The sequence below is a fragment of the Cetorhinus maximus genome, chromosome 2, assembly GCF_964194155.1.
Source record: "Cetorhinus maximus chromosome 2, sCetMax3.hap1.1, whole genome shotgun sequence".
Taxonomy (NCBI): Eukaryota; Metazoa; Chordata; class Chondrichthyes; order Lamniformes; family Cetorhinidae; genus Cetorhinus; species Cetorhinus maximus.
In genome coordinates, this window is record NC_135880.1 from 26,995,900 (window position 1) to 27,018,519 (window position 22,620).

Sequence of the window (22,620 nt, forward strand, 5' to 3'; positions counted from 1 at the left end):
GGGCGGATGCTGAAAGCATGTTTCCCCTTGGGGGAGATACATGAGCTAAAAATTAAAAAATAAGGTGCCTCCCATTGTAGGCGGAGATGAGAATATTTTTTCTCCCCAAGGGTCATGAATCTGTGGACCTCTCTTCTCCAGAGAGCAATGGAGGCAGGGTCGTTGAATATTTTTAAGGCAGGGGAAGATAGGTTCTTGACAAACAAGGGAGTCAAAGGGTATCGATGAAAGTGGAGTTGAGGCCACAATCAGATCAGCCATGATCTTACCAAATGGCGGAGCAGGCTCAAGGGGCTGAATGGGCTACTCCTGCTCCTAATTCGTATATTCGTATTTTTGTATGTAGGTACCAAATTGGTAAGGGGTTGGTGTTCCCATTGGTATATTGGTAGCATTACCGGACAAATAATCCAGAGACTGGTACTAATACTCCGGAGACATGAGTTCAAACCCTAATATGTCAGCTGGGGAAATTTAAAAATTACATTAAATAATAAACCTGGAATACAATACTGGTCTCATTGGGATGAACTTTATGGGCCACCCACAGGTAGGGAAGCGTGGGGCTGGACCCACAAATTAGGGTGGCGTTCCCATTCCCTCTGCCAGTCTGCCTGCTCCCACCACCACTGCAATTCTACGCGTGGTGGGGGATGCGTTGGGTGGGTCTCCTGCCAATGGCACAATTGAGGCCCTAAAGTGGGCAACTAGTGCTAATGAAAGGCCTCATCCTGCCACTGCTTGATTTCTTGGTGGCGGGAGAGGCCAGCTTTCACCCGACAGCCTGGCAGGTTTAACCCTCTGGGCCTTCGGTGGGGCAGGGGGTGGGTTTCTCCTGCCGGGCCCCCATGCCAGTCAGAGGCCCTTCCCCGTGGTTTTGTCTCCCCAGTTCAACTCTCCCTCCTAAACGCTGTTCAACATACCCCACACCCTCCCCCTCCAACTCGACTTACCCCCCACAACCCCTGGCCAAGATCTGTCAGCCTGGGCCCAGCAAAATCACGGACTTATCGGAACCTCGAGGTCCATTGCTGAACACTACCTCCTTGACAAAATAAAAACAGAATTACCTGGAAAAACTCAGCAAGTCTGGCAGCATCGGCGGAGAAGAAATCAGTCAACGTTTCCTCCTTGGCCTACTTGCCTCCTTGGCCTACTTGCAATACCAGCAGTGGCTACCGATCCTGCTGGCACTGCTGTTCTGAAGAACAACCAGCCACCGATTGACTGGCAGATCCATAAGGTGGGACTTGCTCCTTTAGACAGATGCAAGTCCCACCTCATACTAATTAAAGAGACCTTGCCCAAATATTAAAGCGGGGTGAGCCGGCAAAGTGGAGGTGAGCTCACCCCCAACGTTTATGCTGGGGTACAGGGAGCCCATCTTCAGCGTATAATACAGCCAATTAATAATGTTCATGAAACTATTGGATTGTTGTAAAAACACATCTGGTTCACCGGAGAAAACCTGCCATCCTTACCAGGTCAGTTTAGAAGAAGATTCATATCGGACTCGAAACATTAACTCTGTTTCTCTCTCCACACAAGCTGCCAGAGCTGCTGAGTTTTTCCAGAACTTCCTGTTTTTATTTCAGATCCACAGCAATGTGGTTGGCTCTTAACTGCCCTCTGAAATGTCACAGCAAGCCACTCAGTTGTTTCAAATTGCTACAAAAAAAATCATTTGGAATGCAGCCGTTCGAGAAAGTGGTTCATCACTACCATTCAGGATGGATAATAAATGCCGACCTTGCCAGCAACACTCACTGTAGGATATGGGTGTGGTACAGAAAGGGTTAACGTGGGACTGGGTACACTACTGCCCACAGCGTTATGTAAAGGAACACATGTCCTGAGTCCAATGTTCAGTCTTGGACTGGACAGAGATGTGTGTAAAAGCAAGTCTGGAGACAGCTCCTAGCTTAGACCTAACACTGAATGCAGATATATAGTTACTAGTAGTTTAGAAACACTTACTCTTAAATTACATCAGACTCACAACCTCTTTGTGCGACCGACCGAACTACACACAGCAACTTACAATACTCACATCCCAAGAACCAATGACAAAGAGTCTTACCAAAGAGGCAGCTTAGATAGCTGGTATGTGGAAATAGAAAAGTGACATAATGCAGCTGTGGTAGTTTTTCAAGCGAACCTAATGCGAATTAACCTTTTCCATCCAGTGGAAAAGTCCCCAATCATTCAATCCAATGGGAATAAAGTCATCAAATTGTTTCCTCAGTAATCTCCTGAATAAAACTATGCAGTAATAGTGTATGGGCAATCTCGTTAGCATTATATTGCCTTTCCTTTGGGCCTTTATTAATTCAATCAGAAGAGGAAAGGGCTTATTCACTCTGGATTCACTTGTAATTGATCAAGGACATTTACTGCTTCAGTTTTCCATTCCTCCTATAAACTACAGGCTTTTGAAATACAAACTCATTGATACCCAGCCACTATTTGTTGATGTATATTGCTTTCTCTCCTACTGTTTTTAATCTTGGTCATGTCCTCCACCATGGCCCCTTATCTAGGTTTGATATAAAAACAAAGCCCGAGCTTCTCCCACATTGTGTGCAACATATTTATTTGACAGCTTGCACATGCAGTTGGTATACCAGAGGATGTTTATATTGTAACTGTTTTCCAGCTAGAAGTGACTGATTTAGATTACCTCTGTTTTGTGCTGGCAAACAAAATCATTCTTTTTAATCGAAGATGAATGCTTTTTTGTTGTATGAGGTGTAGTTGCATCATAAATACATGCTGAGAAACTGTCCCCACTCTCCTTTCTGCGCTGGTTTGGAACACAAGCTATAACTGTTAAGTGCCAAAATTCATCGTATCATTGCATCATCCCATAGGTGAAACCATAATGGGGCTTTGCACATGGGATCAAAGCTGATCAGAGATTACTTCATCTCCATCTAATGTTATGTTATGCCACCAGTTGTATTATCGTCTGCCTGCTGGCACTTGCTAGTTAATGGCATTTAATCACTTCCTCCCTGTGTCCCAGTTAGTGAAAAGCTTCAGAACCTGCACTGGTCCATGTGGCATTGAGGTCAAATGCTGGTTCATTAATGTTATTGCTTGTTTTTTAACCTCTGTGTGCTGTGAAACCTCTCGTGCCTAAGTATTAACCTGAAGGTGGTGTGATAGCCAGCAAGAATTAAGATTCATACTGTGAGGTAAAGCACGCTCTTAGTAATGACAAGTGCAAATTGAGAATTAGTATAACATAGGGATAGCGAATTGTGCTTATGATTGATCATGATAGATAGTGTTATTGCTCCACTGTTGTCCATATTTGATATGAGACACATTCATTTGGCACTGTTTTCATTTCCTCCTGTCAATCATAGTCTGCCAAATGTGCATGAATGGCCCATGATTGACAGAAATAGGGGATTCTTACTGAAAAAGTATGATAAAGTGACAGTCCTGTTAACCAACTATGATTTAATATATGTAAACAAATGACAGAATTGCTGTCACATCTACATTTTAATAAACTCTACGTTGCGTATTCAAATCTTGACTGAAAGTTTTTCATGGAGTAAAACGGTTAGTGGAACATTAGAAAACCTAACAATTTAATGAAAGTTGTCCCCAGTTGGCACTCAAGACTTTTTGCTATTGAATTAAGTTTTGTGAAAGAAAGTACATACAGATAAATAACCTGCAGGCTATTCTTCTCCATGGGGTGATTTTATGTTTTTTGGCAGGATGTGGGAGACTGACCCAGAAGTGAGCGGTCCATCGATTCCTGCCCTCGCCCTTTATACATGCCGAATAAATGAGTTGCAGCCGATTAACGGCCACCCGTCGGCAAGCCAGCCAATTATCGCTGCTTGGGAGCTTTCTTCCCGATGACAAACCCTTCCCTTACCCCCTTGCAAACTTCCAGTTAGATCAGGGCCAGTTTCTCATACTTGTCTTTAAATACCACACCATAGTAAGCTCTTTGTGGCTTGAGTTTATATAATAAATAATATAGTGTTGATTTTTTGTTGCAGCCACATTCACATTGTCATTCTTTTTTAAATTTATTCACGGGTTGTGGGCGTTGCTGGCTAGGCCAGCATTTATTTCCCATTCCTAATTACTCTTGAGAAAGTGGTGGTGAGCTGCCTTCTTGAACTGCTGCAGTCCATGTGGTCTAGGTACACCCACAGTGCTGTTAGGAAGGGAGTTCCAGGATTTTGACCCAGCGACAGTGAAGGAATGGCAAAATATTTCCAAGCCAGGGTGGTGAGTGACTTGGAGAGGAACTTCCAGATGGTGGTGTTCCCATCTATCTGCTGCCCTTGTCTTCTAGATGGTAGTGGTCTTGGGTTTGGAAGGTGCTGTCTAAGGAGGCTTGGTGAATTCCTGCAGTGCATCTTGTAGATGGTACATACTGCTGCCACTGTGCGTTGGTGGTGGATGGGGTGAATGTTTGCGGGTGGGGTGCCAATCAAGCGAGCTGTCGCTTTATGTTTATGCTTAGTGTTTATGAAGATGAATAAAATCTCGGTGTGAGGGTTCAGAGAATCAGCACTGCAGACCTGTATGTCATGCAGCCGAGGGGTGATGCCACGATCACATGAAGTCCCCCCACTCTAAGACTCAGTCCTTATTCATCATTTTGAAGATGCATAAGATACTTTTAAAAAATGTCATTAAAGATTATACAGATACTGCCACATTCCCTAGCAGAATCTTCTGGTACATTTAACCATGGTCCCAGTGGCAGGCCTTGTCTGCCATCCTTGTGCCACCTCACTTTAGCAGGTGCAAAAGAATCCCAAAATTTTTTTTACTATCTGATGCCCAAAAAATCCAGTGAGCAATGTAAAATAGTGGATGATTGGGTTAATAGCTTATTAATTTTCTTTTTAAAATGGTGGGTGGGCTGCTGATCTTGGCACTGCCCAACTATTGCAGACCGACATGATGAGGTGGGTTGGTGACCTGACCTCGTCACGCTGCATTTTACATAAGCGGGGGAGGGGGGTGTTGGGTAGAAGCATGCCCAATTTCTGAATATGAAATTCATCCCCACGTTTCATGGTGCAGGATTTTTCAGTCGGCGGGCGGGGGCGGGCCCGACACCCTGACGTGCAAAATGACGCGCGATGACGTTGGGTATGCGTCTCGATGTCATCGCGCAGTCCCATGACATTTCATTCGGCGGGCACGTGCCAGAGTCGGCTACGCACCCGCCGATATGTAAACGGCCTATTAAAGCCATTGACAAAGTAATTGATGTAAGGGTTAACGCTGCCCATCCAACCTTAAGGTTGACGGGCAGGCGAAAAGGCCAAGTGGCCTTTGCGGCCTCATCCACGAGCAGGATGAGGTTTCCTAAAGCTTTTATTCAATAAATAAAAATTTTTTCCTAAATATCAAAACATGTCCCATCTCATTTAAATATTTAAACTACTAATTTAATTATTTTGAGATTGAAGCGCTCTTTCGCGCATGCGCATGAAAGAGCGCTGGCCCCGACTCTCCCTCCTCCCCCCACCCGCACAGGTAGCATTGAGCGCTACGGCTCGCATATTACGCTGGGCGAGCCTTAATTGGCCCACCCGCGTAAAATGGCGGCGCAGAACCAATCGCGGGCAGCGATCAGCTCCGTGACCGCTCCCGCTGAGCCCACCCGCCGGCTGAAAAATTCAGGCCCATGTCTGAAGAAATTTGACAGTCATGTACACGTCTTTCAGGTCCCCAAGGATCTTAGATTTATGGGGGAGCTTACCAGAGATCTATGGAATTGAAACCATAGTAACATATCATCTTAAGAATGCTGAAAACAGGCCTGAAAAGGATCCGCAAGTGCATCCAGCAGACGCTAAAAGATAATAACCCTCAATTCTGACTATGCCATTAAAGTTTTCTACTCTACCACCTCAACAATCCCGCTTCTATATATTAAACATCGTTTTCATGAAGGAGTTCAATCTAAATTTATATGCACAGCTTCCTCCTTCAAAGATTAATCCCATGCTGCCTAATTCTAGTGTTTAGTGCCATCTTGAACAGATTATCAGGGTTCAATTGATCTATTTTTCCTAAGAATCTTGAATATTTGAATTTGCTATAATTCCCTTGGTTAATCCCCTTCGGTTAATGGGAGACCATTAACCAAAATAATCAAGCTAAATGACCCCCAAATGAAGAAATTACGTACAGGATTCCACATTTCGTGGCTTCAACCTGAATCAAATCAGAACCAACACAAATTAAGAATGAATTAACAGGCAAATGATACTTCAAATAAAAAGATAAATTTCACATTAAATAGATGATACAGCAAAGATACATCTTATGCAACCACAAGCATCTTTATCATTCCCCACAGCCGTGAGGCAATACATAGCTACACAGTTCCACAATATATTGTTCTTTATTAACGTAGATTAGGTCAGGAATCTTATCCGACAACAGTTTTCACCTTTAAGTTTCACTGGTATGATTACTGTCAGCAAAGCACACTTCTACAAACACTCTCTCCCTCGCGTTAAGACAGTTCCAATGGTGGAACGCCCCGGTTCGTGGTTTGGCTATAAAACACCCACTTCTTTAGCGTATTTGAGCTATTCACACAGGTTATAGCTCTTTTTTTAGCCAGCTCACTCATTGCCTCTAATGACTCCTATCTCCTTTTCCACCACACGAAAAAGCTGACCTCTTCCTGAGAGAGATTTGCTTCTTCTCCTCAGAATAATTCAATGTTCCTCTTTTTGATTTTGTTTGCTTTCCCTTTGTGTCTACACCTTTGTGCTGATCGCCTTGTCCCTCCAGCTCTCCTATCTGTTTTATAGCAGTCACTTCTTTCTGTCTGGCCACATGGCTTTCATCTGAACTGCCTTCCTGTTGGTACTTCCAGGTCAAGGGTTGCCAGGTCACACGGACCAGTATTTCTTATTATCTAAGAAAATTACAATTGATCCCTTCACAACTGATCCCTTTACAGTTGATGCAAACTCTTAAAAGTCATTTTCAAACATTCTTAAAAACAATTACAGATGCCACAGATAATTTAAAGAAATTACAAATTTTCCTTGCTGTACTAATTCTGAGTCAAAGGTCATCACAAATTGTTATCTCTTTCTTTGCTTTATAGTAAATAATCAAAAACTCTTGAACCTCCACCCACAAGGAACAACCAGTGAAACTTGGGGAAATTATTGGTACTGCTCCGAACTGGTCTCGTTACCTTAAAATGGAACTCCAGTTCAGACCAGTACCAGTCATTTCCCAAGTTTTACTGGCTTTTCCTTCTGGGCACTACCCGTTCAGACCCTTAATCTCGGCTCAGTGGGTTATATGATCAGAGTAATTTTGGTATTATGCTCAGAGTGGGCTGTCAAATTCTAACAGCTGCACCAATGAATATTTGACTTCAAAGACTATTAGGGCCTCCACTATTTGCTAAAATGTTCCTCAGTCAAAAACGAAAGATATCTGTACCATAGTGGAAATCAGTAATGAAAAGATATCTCTGCCACTGGGGCACTTGGTTGCAGGAAGCAACTGTGCACCCACTGTTCAGAAGGTGTTTCTCCCCAGACCTACTTCTGTGCCCTGCATTGAGAACCTATCGTAAGGCTATGTTAACGCTGGACTCTCTTAGTGAAATCATCCTCCTGTAAGATGGCACATCCATTTTGCTGTGAAAAGTCATTCACATCTAGGTAAAATATTACATCATTAAAATAATACCGACTGGAGAGCCTCATTAGTTGCAGTACGAGTGGGGCTTCATGACAGAAAAGTAAAGCTGCTCTTTTATAGAAAAGCAAAATACTGTGCCTGCTGAAAATCTGAAGGAGTTTACAAAGGCACAGATTAAGTATATTCCATTAAAAAAATGGAACCTACGAACTTTGTGTGGCACGGATAAATGAAGAGTTTCACAGCCAATTAAATTTGGTGGAAAGGACCTAACAAGAGCTTTAGAATAATGATGAAAAAGCTGAAGCAGACCATAAGAAAATGGGGAAAGAGGTTCAGAATAGGATAAGGAACACTGAAGAGTGTGAAAGTGAGATTCAAAAATCAAATGGAACTGTAAAATACGTTAGAGGTATATCAGTAGAAAGAGACTTGAGAAAAGTGTGAGATGGGGCCGCCTGAGAGGAGAAGATTTTCAATTTGTAGATGAAGTTCCAAAAATGGCAGGGATATTTAATAACTACTTCCCATGGGTCTTTACTAAAGGGAAGGATATGGGAGAGGAGTCCAGAAGTGATGAGCGCAGGGCGAGCGATATTACAATGGATAAAAGGCAAATTTTTAGATAAGTTATTTAAACAGAAGGAAAGGAAGCAACAGGGCCTATCAGGACCCTGAAGGAGATGACCAAAGAGATTGCAATGACCCTATAATTTATATTTCAAGGCTCTGTTGAGTAAGATGAATGCTGGAGAGCTGGAGAATCGTCATTGTAGTACCCATTTTAAAGGAATTAAGCTAAGTGAAGTAATTACAGACCAGTTTGTTTAGCACTTGTGATAGGGAAATATTTACAGCCTCAAATTAAGATTGCCAGCTATCTACAGGCAAGAAAAACAATTAAAAACAGGCAGCTTGAGTTTCAAAGAGTTGGTCATGCTTGACAAACACAATCAAATTCTTTGAGGAGGTAACAGACATGGTTGAGGGTTGAAATACAGGAAATGTACTTTACATGACTTTAGGAATGCCTTTGACAAGCTTCCACATAGGAGAAGACTGGAGAAGATTATTGGGTATCGAATTGGGAGGAGGATATTAATCTGATGGAAAATTGGTTAGGTTGAAGATTCATAAAGAGACTTTGACTGATATGCAGAATATGCAGGTGTTGAAAATGTTGGTCTTTTTCAATTGCAGGGCAATATGACAGAATTGTTTATAATTATGGAAGGATGGGACTGGATAGGTAGAAGCAGAAAGTTTCAATTCATTGAGAAGTCAAGTATGTGGGGTCATAGATATAAGGCTTAGAGCAAAGATAGGAGAAACTTCTCAACACAGAGAATCATGAGGCTATGGAATATATTACCAGGGTCAGTGAAAGAGGCAGAAACTTTCAAAATTAAATTGGACAGGCAAAGGCAGGAAAAAAGACTGAAAAGTTATAGGAGTGGGTAAAGGCGACTAATGCCACATGGACTAGATGGACTGAATGACGTGTTGTAACCACAATATATTTCCATGTATTTCTGGCCATTGTGCTTACCCAGTGGTTGGAACTGGTCTGTACAGAGCACCATTGCTCCCTTGTGAGGATAAACTGAGATTTCAGCTTGCCCCTGATCAGAAAATGATGACTGATGTGTCATGCTCAACAATAGCAGCGATTGGAGATTACGTTTCACAGCAATGGATATTGGCCCTGGAGCTGCAGAGAAAACAATTCTCAAGGTGGCATGAGTCTAGAGTTTACTTCCACTTTAACTTTAATTTCACCTGTATTCAGTGAGTACAGAGTGTCCCTGAAATGTATGACTCTAGTGCTTTTGTAAATGAGCAACATTAGTGCTGTGCATTGGAGTGCTATCCCAGATGAGGGGAAGTGGTGAGCCTTCCTGAGTCAAGAATGATACAGTGGCTTCCAAAGTAATGCTGTATGTGAAAGCAAAATACTGCGGATGCTGGAAATCTGAAACAAAAACAGAAAATGCTGTAAAAACTTAGCAGGTCTGACAGCATCTGTGGAGAGAGAAACAAAGTTAACATTTCGAGTCCATATGATCCTTAGGTCATACGGACTCGAAACGTCAACTCTGTTTCTCTCTCCACAGATGCTGCGAGACCTGCTGAGTTTTTACAGTATTTTCTGTTGACTCTGTATGTGCTCTGCTGCACGTACTGCGCTTTTGCCCAAGGTGACACTTCTTATTCCTCTCCTTGCTCTGGCCTTTCTTTGTCAAATTAGCAGCAACTTTGGGCTGACATCTCAAGGCGTATGTGTAGAGATTACCCCAAACTCATGTCAAATTGGACTCTTCCATCCAACAAAGATCAATTATCTTGATCCCACAGCCTGTGTTGGATGAAATCCAGGTTCCAGAAGAAATTGGTTCAATTGGCTGGCATTTTGCCATCTCCATCAAAACCTTTTTTACTTATTATTATTTGATGTGTACACTGAGTATTGCAAAGAAGGCATGACAACTTTGAAAGCAAAGTGCCATGAAGTTAATAGTGGCTTGATAGTACAATATATTACTTTCTAATCCTCTTGGCTGTGACATGCGCATGTGAATAACTAAATTTGTAGTGCTGGACCCATTTGTGGTCTGTTTATTCTGTTTATTATTCTAGCAAGTTGGTCTTGCAAAGGAATCAACCAGATAATAATTTTTCCCTTCAACAGTTACATTTTACTGGTCAAATATTAGTAGAAGAATATAATCCAAATAAATTGTTCAACTTTAGAAACCAGTCAAGGCTCAGGTTGTCCACTGATGGAAAGTGCTGCATTTGAACAGTAACTGAGGAAAGCATTGAGCACAGATGTAAATGCCTCCCTGCCAAGATTTGGAGAGCCTGTCCATATTTAATATTTTGTGGATCGCAGCTAACCTTGATCAGGACTGAAGGCACCGTAGTGCCATGCCCGACCATCCAGCCACACCTCCAGAAGAGGAGAGGCTATTTGAGGCATGCTAATCCTCCACATTCCAGATTGCAGCTGTGATTTTTATCACCAAGGAAGGAAATCTAGTGAGCCTGAAAGCTAAAGAGAAATTTTACTGAAATCAGTAGCTCTTAAGGGGGATGCACAGATTGTCATAGCACCATGCGAGATGTTCTAGAGACACACAAGTCATCAGAATGTTTAGGAAAGGTTGGGATTATATATAGGATTAGGGAGCCCACTTACATTGTTTCCATTGATTGTTGTACAGTTTTGGACCTTATGAAGAAGCTAGAGACTAGCTTGACTAAAACTGACTAAAACCTTAACCTGACTAAATCTTGTGCATTTTGTCTGCATGTGTATGTACTTTTGTGTAAAGGTAGATGAGAGACTTGTTGAATCTGTCTCTCTCAAAAGTATTTTTATCAATTATATACTAAATGCAGCTTACAGGACCGACATAAGAAGCAGAATTTTAATTGGTACGTGGGAGGGATGTGGGTGCAGGTGGATGTTAAATCCCCAAAAAATACCAAAATGTCAGAAACCCGACATGATCCCATTCACTTCCAGTCTATAAAGCTGACAGGCTGGGCAGCCTTCAAATAATGCAATTGCGAAGCTGTTTCCCTACCTAAGTGAAAGGTTTGTTCTCACAGAAGTTCTTCTGAGTGTGTGCTTTCATTACTCTATAGATGATTTCCAACTTTTTGGAAGTCATTTCACCTATCTTGGACTTCACTGACCTTGATCTGCATTTCCCTGCTGCCAGGCTTCATTACAGCATGGGAACAGTTTCTGCAGCTCTACCTTGAACCTCTGATGAGCAGCAGCAACACCAACACCAGGACTTGCAGCAGCTGCCTTCACATCAGCCACATGCTGTTGCACAGGACAGAGGGATGGACACAGATCTCCAGTTTGAAGGAAGAGAGACTCCCAGTACAAGGAATATATGCAGTGGATCCGCTTTCTCAACATGAGGGAGCAATAGTACCTCAGGCAGCTCAGAATTTTAAGGCAGGCAGAGAGAGGTATGAGTGATGCTGCGAGGTATGTTGGTCTGAGGAGTGCTGTGTAAGAGAGTGCTGGAAAGTCAGTGTGGAGTTTGACCTCTGAAATTGTTATGTCACTCACCTTTCCTTCCCTCCGGAGGTTATTGACTTTCTTTGGGGCATAATCTCTAGGCCTGAGGGAGAACTCTCCTGCTGGCCACTTCCTCATTCAGTTCCTTCGACACCTGCTTGGCTTAGGAGGCTGAACTCCGGCATTTCAGTGCCTCACAGCCCACGGCAGGCCCTCCAGGGAAGAGTCAGGGAACCTCCCCATGTCTCACTTCCATTCCTATGGTTGCTGATGCCACAAAAATCAATGCAGAATTCAGCCTTTCCGATTCCTGCTGGGGTCCCTTCAAATGGAAATCCTTTCATTGACAGATATCATCTCAGATAAAAGAGCTGATGCAACCTTTGAAATTCACTCATCCATAAGTTTGATGGTCCAAAAGATGTTAATCAGATCATTTGTATTTATGATAATCTAAGAACCAGAGAAAATTAGTCAGTCTACACATGAATACCATCTGCAAAGAACACCCGTTCTGTAGATTACCAGCTGCAGAATAACTCAGTAACATTCTATGCCTTTTTTAAATCTGGAGACTGCTACACCTTAAAAATCTCCCAGCTTGATTCCTATTCCAAGTCCACCTGCAAAGAAACTTGACCTCCTGGCAAGAAAACTACTGTCATGAAAGTATAATAATTTTCATAATACTTTTCCGGTTTATTGTGAAGTAGGTTTATCAGGGTAAGTATAGTTGGGCATGTCTGCGTGTGATTTAATTACATTTGGAGTCAAGTAGACTGCAAACTTTAACTCATCAAAAGAAGCTAGATGCTTGACATGCTAATGAGTAAACATGGATGCTGTAAGGTGTGAAGGGAATTTGCATTTTTAGATAGATGAAGGGAGATTTGGATTTCAAAGGGAGTTTAGTCTGTTTATAATTAGCCTGGTAAGCAAGGCTAATAGAATGTGTTTATTTTTCTCAAAGGTTACTGGAAATAGTGGCAACGTGAAAGTTTTTATTTTGTGAGGAAGATACAATTTCAAAGACATATGATACAATAGAATTTACACATTAAAAAGAGAGAAACTTACATTAAGGAGAACAAAGGGCTATGTGGGAGGAGAAGGCCATGTGAGATCTAACATATGTGAATTGGCCTGAATGAAACCTCCAGTATTTGTGCATAAGTCTGCTGGAGAAAAGCCATTTGGAATTCCACTGTGTTAATTTGCTGAATCTATTTAAAACCTAAAATCTATTTTGGACCATTACCTTAAAGGGGTGTAACTGGGAGCCAGGTTAATTAGAAATTTTAGGAATCATTATAGTAGTAATTATAGTCTTATATATATGCTTGACATCTTTTATTCTGTTAGTAAATATTTTAATTTAATTTTTTTAAATCTCTTCAAGTTTTGGTGGACTTATTAGAACTGAATTCAGTGCACGTGTCTCAAAATAAGCAAAAACGTTGTGATAACGCAACCAAGTTTCCCTCGTGGATTTGGTCAGCCCGGCACACATCATCTGCCTCATCATAACACTACAAGTGACTAACTTCATGACCTGCTGAACATCCATATCTTCGAGGGAATCCTGCAATGATTCTGATATTTGACTCCAGCTAATGAACCCACCTAAACTAGACTTTCGGAGTGAAAATGCTGTCTTCAATGGGCCCACAATGACTGTTTTTCCTATGACAGCCAAATATGTGGATGACGTATTATTATTTTGTTTACGGCTTGCTTTCTGTTGTTATTTAAACTGATCGCACACACCCCAGGGCTGAGAAACACACACGTCTTCCCTTTTCAAAATACACTTATTTTAGACAGTAAGGGAAAGGGTACAGGGGTTTCAGTTCGCTCCTGACCCTGTCCATAATATTAGCAAAAAGACTCTCACTATCTATTTTTTTATTTAACGAATGGAACACCATTTAATTGCACTACTTAAATCTGTCAATGATTCAAAGAAAAACACAGCAACCAAGGGGACAAATCACAAATATAATCTGCAATTTTTTTAAACCAGTGACATCTTCATTTGAATCCACAGTCAAATACAGAGCACGTGCCTACCATGTCTGCAACGAATAAAAGTTAAACACTATTGTGCGTGTTGACCATTAGGTCAGAACTCAGCAAATCTTTGTCTTTTTCTTCCCTGATCTACTTGTGATGTAGACTGTGTAAAATAATATTGGACATGGAAACTGTACTTGATTCTTTGCTTTCAGATGAAAAGCTATTTGAAAATTTGAAATTCTGTCAAGAAGAATTGTTTGGCGATCAGTGGAGCAGAATGCAACACTTCTGAATTTCTGATCTATTGAGTTACACTTTCTGCATGAGACTGTTTAAAAATGGAACCTCTTTCTGAAAGCCTCAGCCTTTGCAAAGTATGCCGTCTCTATTTATTTGAATGGGCTTTCAATCTCTTATGTGGCTTCATGAAATGCCACTCCTGGTATTGTAAGGCAGTTGGCAATGGTTGCATTTCAGGCAAAACTGCGAAGTTCTGCAAACCAAGTCAATCCAGTAAATTTGAAATACAAATGTAGATATGGGCTGCCAGGTGGTCATAGAGTCACACGGTTGTTAAAGATACACAGGTCTTGGCCATTTTTTGATTAATGACTCAGAGCACAGTTTAAGAGAATCAGCTGGAAGACTGGGTTGTCATTTAGAGGCAGAGACCTGTAATGCTGCATCCTGTGAATAAACCTACTAACAAGGAAAAGATCTGTGTCCTGTTTCATACTTCATCTCTGGCTTTGATCCATTTTGCATGGTAGCAGAGCCTAAAGGTGAAGATGGGAAATTAAGAAGATTTTTTTTTCAGACAGGAAATTGTAATCAGAGATACTTTTGAGAAGAATGGCTGAAACCAAGCATAAAGTGTCAACATATGATTTCCCACTGACATCCTCTGAATCTGAATCTTATGACCAATGGAAAATTGAAGTAGATACATGGCCAAAGGTTACATCCTTACCAAGGAGAAAACCAGCCTTGGGACTATCGTTCCCCAACAAAAGCAGGATCAAGTGCAAAGTATTTTCTGAGCTAGGGGCCCATCAATTGGACACTGAGGGATATTTGGATAATCTGTTAAGCTTTATGGATGTATACGAGGCATGGTCAGCCTTTGATAAATTTAGAAAGATGGACAGTTATTCCAGAGTCAAATATATTATGGAATTTAACAGAATATGTATGAGATTGCAGAAATTCTATTTGGAAACTCTTGATTCAGTGCTTGCCTTCAAATTGTCAGATTGTGCTAAAGTGTTGCACGTAGTCAGGCTTCTGGTGTAAACTGGATTAAATTCTCAGGAAGAGATAGGCTTTTGGATCAGACGTCTGAGGCTTTAAAAAAAAAAATCCTGGGCAAACAATAATTTCTTCATGGTGCAAATGGGACATTCAATGGTGCCTTCAAAAGATAGAGGATTCAATGCCCGCAGCATTTCAAGACAGTTCAGGTATGGAGCACAGGCGTCATTACGACGGAGGAATCACAGACAAAAGAATTGAGTGGGGTGACGTTTTTGGAAGGTGTGGCAGATGTCAGGAATGGAATAATAATTACAGAAGAATGAACCCCAGGAATGCCCGAGGAATTATTAGTGGGTGTTTCAGATGTGATCCGAAATATCATTATGCAGTAAATCATCCAAAACAGAACAACAGGGTTTTCAAGGTTACGCATGACATGGAAGGTTCAGAAGGGAAAGATGAGGATATTGATCAGTTTGAAAGAATTGTACTGGCCACAAGAAGTTTCAGTCCAGTAATGAGTGTACCAGCTGTGGATTCATTTCATTGTGCCATGTTGGACAGTGGTTATACATCCACAGTATGTCGAACAGGTTGGTTGAAATGTTGTTTGGATTCACTCACTAGTAAGAATCGAAGTAAGGTCAAGAAATATGTAGGTTCTACTTGTTTCAGGTTGGGGGCTGACAACACATTAAAGTCACTGAAAAGAGTGGTGATTCCATGTGGAATAGCTTAGGTAAGCCTCTTTATTAGTGCAGCTGTAGTAACTAGTGAGATACCCTTGCTGCTGAGCAAGTCATCCATGAAAAAGGCACAAATTGAATTCGACATGGAACATGAAAAAGCAATTGTCTTTGGGTAAATTGCAAATCTCACTTTCCAATCAGGGCATTCTTGCATCCCTTTATCAAAACCTAGCATCTCTAATCAGAATGAGGAGCAAAATATGGGACATAATGATAGGCAAAATGATACCGATGCACAGGGTAGGGCTATTTTTCCCAAAGGACAGCTGCCAAAAGTCATCTACTGGGGTAATATACATACCAGAAGAGTCCAGGGAATAGAGGGGTGTGACATTGTAAGGGGAGAAGGGAAACCAACCAGAAAATTCAAACAATAGCTAAATGTCCAAGATAATGAACAAGAGATCAGATCTATATTCCGATTTTGCGCGCGCTCGCCGACAATTAAGAGGGCAATTAAACCCATTAAAGTTCCAATTGTCCCCAATTTTCCATGGGTCCGTCCAACCTTCCGGTTGGCAGATGGGTGAATCTGCCAAGCGGACTTTGCATCTTTGACGAAACCTCCTCCAAGGGCGGGTTGAGGTTTCCGTTATTAAATGAAAAAATAAAAATGTACGGACACAATTTTCAACATGTATACGTTCAGGTGACTGATTCTGACTTTTTTCCGGATTTTAAAATCTTTATTTATGGGTTTTAAATTCTTCAGCTCCCTGAGGCAGCTCTCTGCCTTCAGGGAGATTTTATTTCACGCTCCTCTGACCCTGCGCTTACGTCAGCACTTGTCCTCACACTGGCAGTGCTGAGCATTTCAGCACGCGTTTCACACTGGACAGCCGTTAATTGGCCAGCCAGTGTGAAATAGCGGTCGGGGGCCGATCGCAGGTGGTGGTCCATTTCCCGGCCGCTCCTGGGCCTGCCGATCATGCCCGCACGCTGACCTAAAAATCCTGCCCCATGTTCTTTTTTTCTCGGGTTTATATTGCTCCCTCACTGAAATCATGTGGCTTAACCAATGATTCAGAAAGGCACTGCAGCAGACTGGTCATAAAAAGGTTAATTCCTGGTTTCTTCCCAGCACAAACTTTCTCGGTTTCCTGTCAGCTTTAACTTTCATCTCTGTGATCATTTCCGTTAAATAACAACAGAGAGCACTAATGGCGAGAAATTCAGTTGCATGTGGTGCTAGCAATGTCTACGTTTATTTCCTGGGAGCAGGATATACCACTGGCCACTTCCAGCGCGGCATAGCTTAAGGGTATGGGCACACGCAGTGGCATCCCCTGCATATGCCAGGAGATGCTGGGCGGGATTTTCCAGCCCCGTCCACCACCGGGATCATCCAGTCCCGCCGAAAGTCGATGGATTTTTGGCTGGGCCACCACAACCCCCACGGCGTGTCCCAGCACAGGGGTGGTGGGGGGGGGCGGAAAATCCCAGCTGCTGATTTGATGCTATCCTGATGTTCCACAGCCCAACTGGCTGGTGTGATGCCTGGATCCCAAATATCCCCACCGAATGTGCAGAGTGTGCCTGTGTTGTCGATTCATATAAACTCTGAAGCTGCAAGAAAGGCTCTGCACCAGCATTATTTAAAGAGACAGGACCCCGGTTACAGGTAAGTTAAATTTTTGGAACTCTTTACATCGCAAAGAGCCTGAAGGTGGCCTGGAGTGTTCTTGGAGGTAAGTTCATGAAGTTGCCAGAGCGTTGCCTTATCCTCACAACAATGCCAGAGGATTAGGTGACCTGTGCACACAATGGCTGCTGCAATGGGGTGAGGAGCTGGCTGAGGAGGAGATTGAAGAGCTGGAGGTCTCCTCCAATGAGGAGGACACCAACGGGGATGAGGGTGAGCAAGTCCTCAAAGGCAACGATGATAGGGATGAGGCCCTCGCACTGGCCAAATGAGGTAGGCGCGCTCGGGAGGCCCTCAAAGCTGCTAGATTTGTGGAGGATGATGACGACATGCAGGGAGGAGGCACTGTAGATCCTCACGTTGCATCTATGAACGTTTGACTCCAGTCTAGCTTATGGCAGCGCGCATACCCTCTGTGAGAATGCTCCTGTCATGGAGACACCATGGAGGCCCTAATAGTCACTCGATTGCAGGAGGATGATGACGACATGCAGTGAGGACATTCCATAGATCTTCATGTAGCGTCTGTGAATGCCTGATTCCTATCTGGCTGAGGGCAACTCGCTTGCGCTCAGAGATGGGTGTCATTTCATGGAAATGCAGCTATGAAATTTTAAAAGCATCTGATCATTTGTCTGCCTTCAGCACCTGACCCCTTCAGGGGCACAGCATCACTGGTCACAGATCCTGAAAAGATGGGGGCCAGCCCCACCTTAAAGGTGCTGAGAGCACACAGAGAGAATGAGAGAACTCTGTGACACCCGCCCACTACATTCTGGCAGCAATGACAAGCATCATCGAGGTACAGGTATCAGTAATGTGCCCAGGCAGTATGAGGCCGGACGATCACTTTGGTCTGAAGGCTGCATAGAGCACAGGGAAGAGGCCCTGAACTGAGACACCTGCCTTTTATCTTGTGCAGAAAGGTTTCACATCTGAGTGACATGAACATGAGTCATCAGAACAAGGAGCCATAGGCAGGGAGACATTATTAGGAGTTTACTGACAATAGTGAACAGTATGTACAAGAGATTAACACCCGTGCCAGGCTGTGCAATTACATCTTCTTAACCTTCCTAACTCTGCCGCTACATCTTGGTGCTCCCTGGCCATCCACAGCAGAGGTGCAGGCAGCCTGCTGTGACCTTGACGGGTGTCCTCTGGTGGGCTGAGACCTGGAGGGCCCCGGTCTGCTTTCGGGGTCCTGATGTGTGGCAGTGGCACCCACCTTGGCCTGTGGAGCTGGAGCTGCTGGGGTCAAAGGAGAGGGGATTCAGATGGGCTGAACACTCCCGGTGTCACCTGGATAGATGGCTCGGGGGGTGAGTGGGGGAGGGGGGGTACGCCTGCTGATCCTCCTCCCTATGAGTGCCTGAGGACCCCAGGCTGACTCCTTGTGGAGAAGGTGTAGTTGGAGTGAGATCGAGCTGCCCCACACCCGTCTTGTGCACACACTGTTGGAAGCCAACTATGGCATCAGCGGTGGAGTTGAGCCCGCGCAGCAGTGCAGGAGTGACATCTTGGTCCAAGATCTCCACGGGTACCGCCATCCTACCAGTGTTGACCTCAGTGCGTCAGCATGCCGGTGCTAATGCCTCAGCCTGTAGGCAGACAGACTCCTCCATCGTGCCTTGCAATCTGAGGAGTGCAGCGGACATCCCTTCCTGATGTTCCTGAGCTTGCCTTTGCAGCTCCAGCAACTGAGACATGACTGAGTCCAGAGGCTCATCATCTGACTCAGACCCAGCAAATCTCTGGCCTCCAGCAGTCCTCTGAGTGCAGGCCACCTGGGAAGTCCCTGCTGCCGCCTACTGTTGATCAGGTAGTGCGATGTACTCAACCGGATTTTGATCCCAAGGCTACAGTAAAGTTAGGTCCCACCGAGGTGCGTGTCTCTGCGCTGGTGGAGGGTGTGGGTGAACGCTGTGATGGGACTTCAAGTAGGGTGCCTCAAGATTCCTCTTCAAAGGTTTTTTTGAGGCTTATTTGGAGGCCCAGTGTTGTGGACTCCGTCAGCTGTTTCCCAGGTGTGCCTGCAGAATCAAGGGGAAATAATTAGTGCATAGCAGTGGCCTGTGAGTCAGGACACATCACTCACAGCATGGCTGTCTGATGGATGTTGCATGGCTGGATCCTCACTTGGTAAAGCACTGCTGACCTCACCATCAGCACGGGAATGGTCCAGATCATCCCCAGCCAGCTGGATGGCTCTGTTTTCAAAGTCCATGAGGACCTTGATTCCAGGCATTTCTCCACTGGTCTGTGACCTCTCCCCCTTGTTGTGTGCCAGCTTGACCTGCATGAATAGAGATGGAGAGAGTGTAAGCAGGATGCCTGCCAGGCCAGATGATAAGTATGCCTGACCTGTGTGGGTGCTGAGTGGTCCCATGGACAGGATGAGGACAATGAATGTGTGTGTGAGAGAGTGAATGGTGATGTCCCTTGAACCAACAGCGAGTGAGGGCCCTGTGGATGTGTGATAGGTTTGCGAGTGTGTGAGTTGAGAGTGATGAGAAGAGTGACTTACCCTGGCGGAACGGAGGAGATCATTCATCCTCTTGCGGCACTGGGTGGCAGTCCTCTTTTGAAGGGCGTTGGTGCTGACCACCGCTGCCACTGCCTCCCAAGCTGGATTAGTGAGGTTGCTGCCCATCCTGCGTCCAGAGCAGGTGTAGAGGACACCACAGCGGGCCTCCATTGCAACCAAAAGGTGCTCAAGGGATGCACCATTGAACCTGGGGGGGCTTCAGTCTCTTTGCCTTTCAGGGCCATGTCTTCTTTGCAACAGTAGTGGGCTAGAAGCACTGAGAGATGTGCGTGCAGCTGGACTTTAAACATGATGCCCGGTGTTCTAAAGCAGTGAGGTGATGGTGTGGCGGGCGAATGAGATCCTCATTGAGATTGTCATTTTACCCGCCCCTACAGCACTTAGTGCAAATCTGGGACAATTCCACCGCTTGTCTCAACAGCTCATTGGTTACTGCCCAATTTGGTAGGAACTTGCCGACTTGTTTGACCATTTCTTTGTAGCTCTGTGATGTTGCTGGGTTGTGGAAACTCTCTTATCACCTTTGTTTTCTGTGGGTTGACTGTTATTCTAGACGCTTGCATGCTGTGCCGTAAAAATTTAATCATTGGATTTGCAAATTCACATTTCTCGTTCAATGTCTATCATATAGAAGCTTCAGGACTGCTCTCGCTCTACAGTCGTGCTGTTTCCTCGTGGACCCGTGTACGAGAATGTCATCCATATGGCATATTACTCCATATGTCTTCTAGGGTCTGAGACATTGTTCTCGGAATATTTCTTTTTTTTTCAAGTCATTCACGGGATGTGGGCTTCGCTGGCTGAGTCAGCATTTATTGCCCATCCCTTGCTGCCCTTGAGAAGGTGGTGGTGAGCTGCCTTCTTGAACCGCTGCAGTCCCTGTGGTGTAGGTACACCCACAGTGCTTTCAGGAAGGGAGTTTTGAAGCAGACACACCTCTGAATAGTAACCTATTAAAACAATAATGACCGGATGGCATTATAAAACTGGTCAGCAGCCTGGATTCTTTGTCCAGAAGCAACTGCCAAAATCCGCTGTTTGCATCCAATTTGGTGAACAGGGTACTTTTAGCTAGTTTGGCAAGACTCTCATCCACTGATGCCATTGAGTGGATCTTACGTTCCACTGATTTGTTCAGTTAAGTCAACTTCACGCAGATTCTAATTGAGTCATTTGGCTTTGGCACTGTGACCATTCCAGAACACCACTTTGTTGGTATGCTTACTGGAGAGATAACCCCCTGCTGTAGCATGTGCTCAATTTCATCCTTGACCTTGTCCAAGAGTGGTTGAGGGACCTTCCTTCGTGTGAGGAGGCAAATTGGTTTCGTATCAGTTCTTAGGGGAACATGCTATTCGGTCTTCAGTTTTCCCCAACACTGTAAATAATCTTGGAAATGCATTCATTCATAGTTACATCAGTATTAGGTGCTTCTGTTGTTAACCCTTTACTCTACAACCATCAGCAGCTTGCTCCTCAGGCCAGATAGCAAGATGAGAATGTGCTGGGAGTTGCGAAGGGTCAGAAGGGAGGAACATGCTATCATCCTCCATGTTCTCAGCAACATCTGATGATGTGGGCCCTCTCGCAGCTGGCATCATGATACAGAAGAAGGTTGGTGTGAGCAGAGGGGCTGGAGCTGGAAAACCAGGAGTTCCATGTCATACTATCATTAGTTTCCACTTAATGGCACAAATCAAGGTAAGGATGAAGAGGGAATTTAGAAATGGCTAAAGGATGTCATTTACCATCATCCTTGACATCTTCTACTGTGCCAGATGCCATGGGCTGTATTGCCGTATGATGCACAGGACATTCTCCTCCAGGAGGCTCAGGGGATTATTCATGGGGGTCCTCGCCTCCAGTCTCCTGCTTCTCCCTGGTACTAAGAGAGTAACCTTCTCCTGCAAGAGAAAGGGTGGAGTGTCAACGATTGTCTGGCACTGTGCTTGGGTGATGTACCTGCTGTGCATGGATAATTGGAGGTAGGGAGATGTGGGTATGGTGCTCACAGCAGAGTAGATGTATGTGTGTGTGGTACAATATCTGAATGTTAGGCATGAGTCCTGAGTGCCAGGGAATTCTGCTGGACGAGTGATGTGGATGTAGTGCATTGAACAGCATGAGAGGCTGGTGGAGCAATGGGTAGAGAGGTCAGGTGAAGATGCATTCATTGACCTTGACTACCCACGTGAGGTCTTTAAACCTCTTGTGGCACTGCTGACAAGTCCTCATATCCAGACTCCAGGAATTGACCATCCACTTGCTCCCATTCCCATAAGATTTTCCTTAAGAGTTCCCTGGCTTCTCTCTTCCTACCCACCTGCACCACCAAGGCCACTAGTGCTGCATTCATTACTGTAAATCACTCTTTTGCTCTGATGTTTTGTTTGAAAGAATTTATATTGCATAATCTTTGTGTGAAGCTGCCTTTCAAGACATAGCCTGTCTTTAAGCAGAGCTGTATCTGTATCATGTGGTTTTCAAACAATGCTACTGGGGCTTCCTGCTGGGTGCAAGAGCATGTCAGCAGTATTTTGGGGTCAACAACAGCACCGGAGGTACATCAGCTAGTGCCACATTCATTCAGATGAGGTGAGTCACACAAGTTTGGCACGTTGCCCACCACAATATAAACACTCATTAGACACGAACCTCCTCACTCAAAAAAAAACAGGGCTACCCAATCTCTCGCCCT

At 44.0% G+C, this 22,620-nt stretch overlaps 2 long non-coding RNA genes across 3 annotated transcripts in view; one reads left to right on the forward strand and one right to left on the reverse strand.

The window, feature by feature from the left end:
• Window positions 1-11,535, forward strand: part of LOC144690163 (uncharacterized) — a 1,928,633-nt gene extending 1,917,098 nt beyond the window's left edge. The window contains exon 7 of one of the 2 annotated variants that reach the window (XR_013578781.1): window positions 11,400-11,535. This is a non-coding gene — a long non-coding RNA (uncharacterized LOC144690163). The remainder of the gene's footprint in view (window positions 1-11,399) is intronic. The other variant, XR_013578783.1, reaches the window with a different exon arrangement.
• Window positions 1-21,822, reverse strand: part of LOC144690176 (uncharacterized) — a 47,754-nt gene extending 25,932 nt beyond the window's left edge. The window contains exon 1 of the long non-coding RNA XR_013578786.1: window positions 21,671-21,822. This is a non-coding gene — a long non-coding RNA (uncharacterized LOC144690176). The remainder of the gene's footprint in view (window positions 1-21,670) is intronic.
• Window positions 21,823-22,620: the final 798 nt, after the last annotated feature.